Here is a 9,726-nt window from a genome sequence, read left to right as displayed (position 1 = left end):
CGGTCCCTATTTCACTGACTTGTGACTTCCCCTGATCATGAAGGACACTTTGTCTCCCCGGAAGTTTCCGGAGAGTATCGCTCAGGAGCAGGACCGCCTACCACCCGGCTGCGCCAGCTCTGTGTTGCAGGGTGGTGGGCTGGGCCGTCTTCCTCCTGTGGTTGTCATGGGGCTCACTTCCTCAGAACCCTGCCCCTAAACGCTAACCAGAGCGAGCTGTTCCCGTCACCTCGTTCTCCTTCCTCGGAAGAGGCTGGTCTCAACCCCACCTGGAGCCTCTGCGTCCTCCAAGCAGGGCTGGCAGGAGGCGGGACCCCTCCTTTTCCTGGCCACCCCCATTCAGGCCTGTGGTGATTTGAGAACCAGCAGCACCTCTTTTTCCATTAGTATTATATTTCTACAGAGAGGGACAAAGCAGCCCTGATGGGTCTAACCGGAGTCCATGGAGACAGCTCAGGGGTCCAACACCAGGGACCGATACCACAGGAAGTTGACTCTCTCCTCTGAGGAACAAGGCTCGCCTTACTGGGCCTCATTCATGTACCTAGATCTTTCCATTCGTGCAAGTTCTCTCTCGCCAAGAGCAGGCTCAAACGCCCACCCATCCGTGGACAAGTGTGGGTACCGCTGTGTCCGAGGGGTGGGCTCTGCTGTTGTTTCTGCTGGGTGTCGAGTGAGCTGTGTGTTCGGATCTCATTCCTTTCCCTTGACTTTGGAGATTTCTCTCTGCCGAGGGCCCCTCAGGTCTCACTGACCAGGATGCTCACAATCCCAGTCTCGATTTTCTCCCCATGCGGGTCAGAGTCACTTAGGTTAGGCTGAGGGAGAGACAGGGATTGACAACCAGACTGGCACAGGAAGCACTGTGGGGTGCAAAGGGGTGCTGTTGCCTGGTCCCTCCCCACCTTTCTAGTGGAGGGTGATAAGGTGTCCAGACTTTCTGTTCCGGCATACCCCCTCGCTTCTGAAACCTGCCTTTCTCCTGCTGACTCCTTGCTCTTTAATGAAGGAAATTCACCAGGGGTTTATTTAATAACGATCTACTCCGTGCACCAGGTTATTTGGCTATTTGGCTAGTTAAACTGTCAGTCTTAGCTTCATCTCCTTTGATTTCCTCACTAACTTCTTTGCTTTGGGGGAGGAGATTGAGATAATTCAATATATTGAAACTTCCAGAGGGTGAAGTTCAGAGATGGGAAGGTTTTAATAAAACTGACTGGGCTTTCTCCACCTGCGGTAGATGCGCCTCATCATTTTCTTCATCCCACAGATTTCAGAGTGCTTCCTTTACATCAGTGAACTCCCTCATCGAATGTGAGATTCTTTTGGACCTATCCTGGAACGCAGGCTGGAGACGCTATGCCACAAGGAGGTCACCAAGCAGGGGGACCCACTTGCTTTATTATTTCTTAAGAGATACTGCTTCTCGAAGAAGTTCCGTTCATGTCCCCAGGGACCCTTTTCTTATTTCCAGATCCAAATCAATCATCGTTGTCGCTCCTTGAGTGATACGGGGAAACTTCAGGAAGAAAAGTAATGCTCCCATGACAAGTATGAGTTACAGGGACTTGGATGTGTTTTTCCCATAGGACCTAAGACATTCCCAGCAAGCAGATGTTGCCCCGAGGCCTGCATTCTGTGGGCTGATGAGCTAGCTGGTCTGGTCTACTGCCCGCCCCTCCATCTTCTGCCTTCTGGCCCCAAAGAGCCCCAGGTCCTTCCGGAAAAGGAGGACGGGAGGGGCACTGTGAGTCATCGAGTACCGGGTTAGCTGTCTAACGTGGGGGTCCGCGTCTCCCCGTCTTCTCTCCTGCCCCTCGCCATCCCCCCCGCGGTGCAGCGTGGGGCTCGGTTCTCTCACACTCCTTCCTCTCGTTTGCTCTGCTCTGGAGGTTGGAGCCACTCAGTCTCTTGGTTCTTGCAACTGTCAGGACAACTGCCCACTTTCTTGGGGACACCTGTTGGTCCCGATGCCGGACCAGGGCCCCGGGTTCCCACGTTCGTGCAGCCCACGTTGTTCTGGCTCTTGTCCTTGGAGCCTATTTGTGTTTGCTTGGGAGGGTCCCGTCCAGGTCTCGACATCCCACAGTGTGAGGGGATCAGTCTTCTTCCTGCGTGGGAAGGTGACACTGAGGACATGATGTCATTTTCCCCTTATCAGCAGAAGGGGACACCAATTCATTATTTCCCCAGCACCACGATGTCCTCGAAGAACCTTCCCTTGTTTCCTCATGTGGCCCGGAAAATGGTTCAATGGGATGTGGGTTTTGCTGTGGCTGACATCTTTTACCGTAGCCCCCGAACCTCATAGAAACCTAAGAAATACCACAAAGATTCCCCTGTCTTATTCTCCTTTCTTCCCAAAGAGCCAATCTTACCAAACTCTCTATTCTTACTTTATAGCTTCTTCCCAAAGTTAGTAACTCAAGACATCTGACGGGTAGGTATGAAGAGGAAGAAGCTCAGATGATCATGGTTTTGTAGGGGATCGCTCATCGTGGTCTAATGACACAAGTATGGATAATGGATTATTCTCGTCAAACGAGGCGCAGTGACGCATTCACATCGGGTCAAGGGAAAAAGAAGTTATCGTAAGGATAGACAAGGAAAAAACTGAACAACTGTCAGGATCCAAGGTACCTCTATGGACGGGTCGCTCCAAACTGTGTTTCCTCTCCCTCCCTGCCCCCTCCTCTATCCATTTGCATTTCTCTGTAGAATTGCACCATTGTCCTTTGTCAACTTCCTCTGCTTGTTCATGGGTCCTGCCATCTCCTGGGCTTAAAATGGTTCATCACGACCTCTCCTGGTTACATCGAGGATTATGAACTTTGGGTTTCAATTCCCACTGTAGTATCTTTGTTCTTTGAAGACCAATGTACAGTGAACCCCCATGGATTAGGGGTCCACTTTGGTTCCATCTGCACTGGCCAGGAGGTGCTAGGCTCTGTGGGACCCAACCTTGGCCAAAGGATTAAGGACCGTGCAGGACAGTGTCACTCAGAAGGGATCGTGGTCATGGCAACCACACTAAGGCAGGCTCACCCCAGCATTATTCTTGTTCTGTTGTGGGTCTGAGCTTTTCTCTCTCCTCTTTAGGCAGGGGCAGGGGAAAGAAGGTGGTTCGCAGGGTGGGCAGACGCTGGGATTTGCTGAGGGCACAAATGTCCCCCAGAAACAGCCTGGTGATTAGTAAGGAAAGGCCACCCTTCCTTAAAAAGCAACCCCATGCCAAGAATCTCCTGTTATATCTGCTGAGAATGACCCTTTGTGGACTTTGGGGGCCGAGAGGGTAGGGAAGAAGGTCAAGGAGAGTTGTTTCTCCTTTAACTTCTAGCTACCTTTGCTCAAAGGGGACTATTGGGCTAGTCACAGGGAGAAGCAAAGGCTGTCCCCCCATCTCTGACATCGCTCAAAGAGGCTAGGAGGGGGATGTGTTTTGGGAAAGAGCTGATAGGATCTGGATGGGGAGCAAAGGAAAGACTGTTAGAGATCAAAGCAAGAGGAGCACAGGAAGCAAACTCATTTAGTGGAGACGTTTCCTTCCACGCGGAGGTGTTGTTACCTTGGCCTCTGGAACCGGGCGCCCTCCCTCCTACCAGGTGGGGCTTCACCCGACTGGGACTGGATTGTGGGTGTGACTGTTTTGAGCTCACTCAACCCGGCCCATCCTCCTCCTCTCGAGCTCGGGCTGTCCACACAGGGGGCAGAAGTTTTCTCCTGCTTCTCACTGTCCCACCGAAGCAGCGAACTCCCTGCAGCAGGAAGACCTGTCCCGGTCCAGTGCTTCTGAGAACTTGGTGGGAATGTCGGGCAGGGTAGGTAGGCTACATGCTTTGAGAAGCAATTTCCAGAAGTTTGGTGGCTTTACCCTTTTCTATGCCCTCAGCGTCCTCTCCACGCAGCTTGCAGATGGGCCGCGGGCATGGGAAGCGTGAGAACACTCGTGGGGGAGTTTAGTGGATCATGCGAGGACAGTGTGCAGAACCTTTCTCACAATTCATTGACCAAAACTCATGGGACCAGAGTTAGCTATAAGGGAAGCGGACAACTTCATAATGCAGTGGTGTCCAGGGGGAGGGGTGAACAGCGCTGAGCAGTGGCTGTATATGCCACAGTGGGAGCCTAATTCTAGTGTTCGTCGTTGGTGGGTAGTGCCCCTTACCCGTAGGTACGAACCACATGCATTAGTAATAAGGGTGTTGTTTCGATCTCCCTCTGTCATCCTTTGTTTTATTTTATAATCCATTCGAGGTTTTCATGGGGAAGAGAGAGGCTATTTTTGGACCCTTCCATTGGTACATGGTCTCGGAACACTGAGAAATAAAACACAGAAGTGGAATAAAACAATAGGAAGAGACTTGGACTCTAATTTTCTTTGAACCTTAAATCACCAGGGGAAGAGAATATGATTTTGGACTTTAAATCCTTTGGAGTCTAATATCTTTGGACTTTAACTTAATCATTGCCTTTAATCATCGAACTTTAATTTCTTCCCAGAAAATTCTTGATGAGAAGAGGTGGATATTCAAATTTGGAACATTCTGTAATTGGTATTTTATTGCTGGAGTATCTTAACATCATTTAATTTCATTGTAGAACATATAATGGTCTATATTTAGAGTAACCATATAATTTATCACCCAAACTAAGATAATTGAGAGAAAAAGGAGGCTCTATTAATAATTATGCCGGAACAGGCATAAACCTCGGCTGCTTCAGATGCATTGGGATGTATAGTCACTCTAGCTATATTGGGAAATGTGGAAAGACAGAATTAAGAAAGAGAAATGGAATAGGGAATGAATTTCCAGCAATGAATGTAGTAGATTTAATTAATGAGGCTTCGCTTACACACATAAGAGCCCTCTGCTGATCAATTCTAGCTGGTCCACAAGTGGTCCCAGGAGGATCCATAAAGGAGCTGTACCAGTCAGGGGACATCCAGTCAGGGAAAGAAGAACCACAGTAAGTAAGACAGACACAGGGGACTCGATGCAGGTAATTAGGTACACAGGTGTCGGAGAGCTAACAGAGCAAAAAGGAAGAGTAACATACAGATGAATAATTCCAGAAAGCTGCCGCCATTGCTAAGACTCAGCGAACAAAAGGAAACAGGTAGAGTCATCCTAGGAATTCAGAGGAGAGGCCCCAGGGCGGATGCTGGGACCCCTGGGGCAAAGCGAGCTTCACGCAACTGAAGAGCGATGGGGCCCGGACATTGCTAGTAACTCTGAGGAGATGGTAAAGCTTGTGCTTGGAGGAGAGGAAGGAACCTCCCTCCCCGCCACCCCCGACTCCTCCGTTGTGTTTCTCCTTTCCATCTTGCCCGGTTCCTTTCGGCAGAACCTACCCAACAGGAGCTAACCGTCAGGGGGAGTCTGGGAAGTATGGTTCGCAGAGTCCCAGCCCCAGTGTCGAGAGTGGGCTCGAAGCAGAGAGACAGTAGGGACATAAAGGGGCCAAGACGCAGTGGCTGGCCTGGTGGAGGGGAAGCAGAGAGGTCTTTTTTAAAAAAATTTTTATATTAGCTTTCAGATGTACAGCACAATGGCTAGACATTTATATAATTTAAGAAGTGATCTCTCCGCTTAGTCCCGTCCCCACCTGGCACTACGCACAGCCATCACGATAGTATTGACTGTATTGCCTGAGCTGTACGCCGCATCCCCATGACTCCTTCGTGACTACTAATTTGTACATCTTCATCCCTTCACCTTTTCACCCAGCCCCTTAACCCCTCTCCCATCTGGCGATCACCAGTTTGTTCTCTGTACCTATGAGTCTGTTTTTGTTTTGTTTGTTCATTTATTTTTTTCCTTAGATTTTACATATCAGTCAAATCATATCGTATTTATCTTTCTCTGTCGGACTTATTTCACTTTATAATATCATCTAGGTCCATCCATGTCATTGCAAATGGTGAGATTTCATTTTTTTTTATAATTTTTTTTTTTATGGCAGAGTAATATTCTATCGTATATATGTACCATAATTTCTCTATCCAAGCATCTGTTGGTGTCCACTTAGGTTGCTTCCATATCTTGGCTACTGTGAAGAGCGCTGCAGTGAACATAGGGGTGCATGAGTCTTTTCAAACTAATATTTTTATTTTCTTTGGATAAATACCCAGAAGAGCAATCGCTGGGTCATGAGGTAGTTCGATTTTTAATTTTTTGAGGGACCTCCAAACTGCTTCCTGTAGCGGCTGCACTCACTGATACAGGTCTCGATAGAACTTCTGCTCGCCTCGGAGTGTTGCCATGGCAGCTGACCACCGGCTTAGCAGTTAAGCACTGGTGGCTGCGAACGAACAGCTGGGGGAAGTCATAATGGATAATTCTCCATCCCTCCGGTTTCCTTTCATCTGAAGAGGTCATATTCCCAACTCCTGTTAGTCCTTCAACCACCCATGAGGGGGAATGGCCTCATCTGTGTCATGAATTTGGGGAGCATGAACTGGGCATGCTCAGCTCAGCCTTCAGCTTCCTTGGGGTGCAGGCTGTTTGCAGGAAGCTGATGTTCTCCTCTGCCCCTCCATGTGTCAATCTTACCAGTTCATTCATAAGACTAACATTTATTTACTGGTGCCTGGTCGATTCCAGGCACTGTTCTGCTTCTAGGGATATAGTGAACAAAATAGACCAAGGTCCCTGTCTCATGAGATATATAGGCTATAAACAATAAACAACCAATAAGTATATTATATAATATATCGAAAGGGGATAAATGCTGGTGCACAGAAAAGAAAATGGTGAGATCAGGACTGCTCGATTGGCAGTTGAAGGGCTAAACACTGTGATCTGGTAGCTTCACTTAGCAAGTGCGTTTGAGCCAATGAGGAGTGTCATCTGTCACTCACACTTAGAACGTTAACAAACGCGATAGCGTTTTTTTGTTTGTTTGTTTGTTTGTTTTTTGCGAGGCAACCCTTGGTTGACCTCACAGATTGCAAAGACCTTGTCAGCTTACAATCCCTTATTTTTTGTTTTTTACGTCTACAGCACCTGGTCTTCCTAGGTGGTCTCCCATCCAAGTACTAATCAGGCCCGATCCCGTTTAGCTTCTGAGATCAGACGGGATCGGGCTCGTTCAGGGTGGCATGGCCGTAGACAACAAACACCATAGCTTTTGAGGCGAATATTGACCATTCCGTTCCTCGGTCCAAGTAGGCACTTGTCCTCAGTGCCTGAACATGCCCTAAGTGGCTTGCATGAGTAGAACTTTGGGCTCTGGCTCTCAGCAGAGGCAGTTCATCCTCCTGAGGTGTCTTGGAGCAATGCCTCAGTCAGAATTGCCTGTAATTAGTGCTTTAACCAGCTTTGCAAATAGATACAGGTAGATAGTCCGCCCACCTCACCCTGCCTCGGCTTTGCATCCAAGGGGGCAGTATGACGGCAGTGGCTAATGCTGTTGGCAAACAAATGAGCGCTGTTTTTCTTTCAAGGCAGCGGTCCTCAGTGTGGTCCCCCACCAGGTGGGTGGAGGGCCATGATTTCTGGAACCTTCCAGGGGGTGTCTGTGCGGTCAAAATTACTTTCATAGCAGCACTAGAATGTTATTTGCCTCTTTCCTTTACATTCTCTCCTGTGTACGGTGGAATTTTCCAGAGGTTACATGGCATATAATAGCACAACAGATTGACTGAAGAAGCAGATTAAAATACTCCTTTTTTTCTAACTATATATTTGTGTGAAACCTGATTTTCTTTATATATTTCCATCAAAACAACATATTGCAATACACTGAATGCAGAAGATATGAAAAATCCAGCTGTCCGTTAAGCCAAACTTAAAAGAGATTTCTAAAGAAGTTAAAACAGCCTCTGTCCTTGCTAAGATTGTTTTTTGGGGAAAATACAGTTACTTTCCATATAAATGACATTTATATTAATATACATAGTAAGCTTTTTTTTATTTATAAATAAATTCATGAATAAACATTAAACTTTTTTTCAGTTTTAGTTTTAATTTAGTGATTCTCAGTGGGTATAATCCACATAAACAAATGTAAAGGGTTCCTGAGACCAAAACGTTTCAGAAGGTGGCTCCAGAGGCTTCAATATGCTGTCACGTTCACGTGCTGTTACAGCCCCCAATCACCTCTTCAGAGTCGACCTTTCTTGTCCCCAGACATCACTTGAACGCTTGGCTGTGCTTCCCCACTTGACGCTCGGATATATCTATAGGCATGCAGAACTACTTTAGATTAAGGTCTATCTTAATGGAGGGAAAAAATGCATTTAATCCAGAGTGGAAAGAAAAATAAATTAGAGATGTCCTGGGTTTGTACAACAGGTATCTGGAGAGTGGCAAGGTAATCAAGTTGATCTCTTAGGTGACCACACGTGTCCTCAGGTTGGACCCAGGGCAACTGGATGGCTGCTTAAAGAGAAGCAAAGGGAGCCTGCACACTTCCTGGCCATGAGGAAATGGGCCGCTAACTACCCAGCATGCTTTGGGTAGCTGGCTCCTGATACTGGCCCTTTGAAGAGCTGCGTGAGACGCCCTGCACCAGAGTGACCTGCGTCACTTATATTCATAAAGGTTTCCAGGCTTTATCCAGAACCCAACAAGTCAGTCTCTTGGGCTAGGGATCTAGAAATCTGTATATATATTTTTTTAACTTCTTGGTTGATTCTGCAGTTCAGCCTAGTCTGGGACTGTTGATTGGCCTCCTTAAAAATCTGTGAGTTAGTAATGGAGACATGTGAGTTACATGCTTTTGGTCCCAAATATTTCTCCCAACCACCTACCACAGGTCCAAGGTACCTACCTTTGGTAATTAGCTTTTTGGGATTAAGGTGACACCATCTCTAGTGGTATCTATTTGAATACTACATTCAGCTACCTCTGGGAGTGACATTTTAGCAAGTGGCTTATAAACTCTCTCTACCATGAGGGATGAGGAAGGGCAGAAAGGATGGGAACAAGGAGGAGGAAACTTTCTGGAAGGATATGGAAGTGGGAGGCCAGTAGCAAAAGCTTGAGGATTCCAGGCCCCTTAGGCAAGAAGAGAACAGAAGACAGACACTGATTTCTGCTGAACTTTTCGAGGCTCCGTGGAGGAGCCAAGATGTTTCTGCAGATTTTGAAAAATGTTGGCATCAGTACCCCTGTTACTGGATGCTAATGATACGTGCTGGCTCTGAATGCAGAGAAGGAACCCAGACGATCCTTCAGCCACCTCTGCTGTTTCAGGTATGCAAACGAGATCCAGCTAATGACCTTCTCGTTGCCAGTCCGGTCCCCTCCTCCGCACTGCCTCCAGAATAATCGTCTAAAAGGCTTATTTAAAACGTTTAGAAACTTTTATTGCGAAATAGAACAGACATTCATAAAATGCATAAAACATAAGTACGTATAGCTTAACGAGTAATTAGAAGGTGACTCTTGCAACTGTCACCTAGAGCAAGAGACAGAATCCTGCCAGTCCCTCTTCTGCATGCCTCCTTCCAAACGCAGCCCTCTCCTTCCCCACAAAAGTGTCCCAATCTTGGATTTTATAAAAAATAATTTTTTGCTTTGCTTTCGAGTTTTGTCACCTATGTGTGCATCCCCAAACACAGTAGTTTAATTCTGGTTGGTTTTAAATTTTACATAAATGAAATCATGTAGTATTTCTTGATATCTATCTTTTTTACTTTTATGTAATTTTTAAAAGATAGTTTTCATGTTGTGGCAAGCAGCTGTGGTTTTTTTTTTTTTTTGGTCATTTTTGTGGTTG

General features: G+C 46.9%; 1 pseudogene; it reads right to left on the bottom strand.

Moving 5' to 3' along the window:
* Positions 1–6,995: 6,995 nt before the first annotated feature.
* Positions 6,996–7,114, bottom strand: LOC112479953 (annotated as a pseudogene).
* Positions 7,115–9,726: the final 2,612 nt, after the last annotated feature.

The sequence above is a fragment of the Pteropus alecto genome, unplaced genomic scaffold, assembly GCF_000325575.1.
Source record: "Pteropus alecto unplaced genomic scaffold, ASM32557v1 scaffold21, whole genome shotgun sequence".
Classification (NCBI taxonomy): domain Eukaryota; kingdom Metazoa; phylum Chordata; class Mammalia; order Chiroptera; family Pteropodidae; genus Pteropus; species Pteropus alecto.
This window is presented reverse-complemented; position numbering and strand designations above follow the sequence as displayed.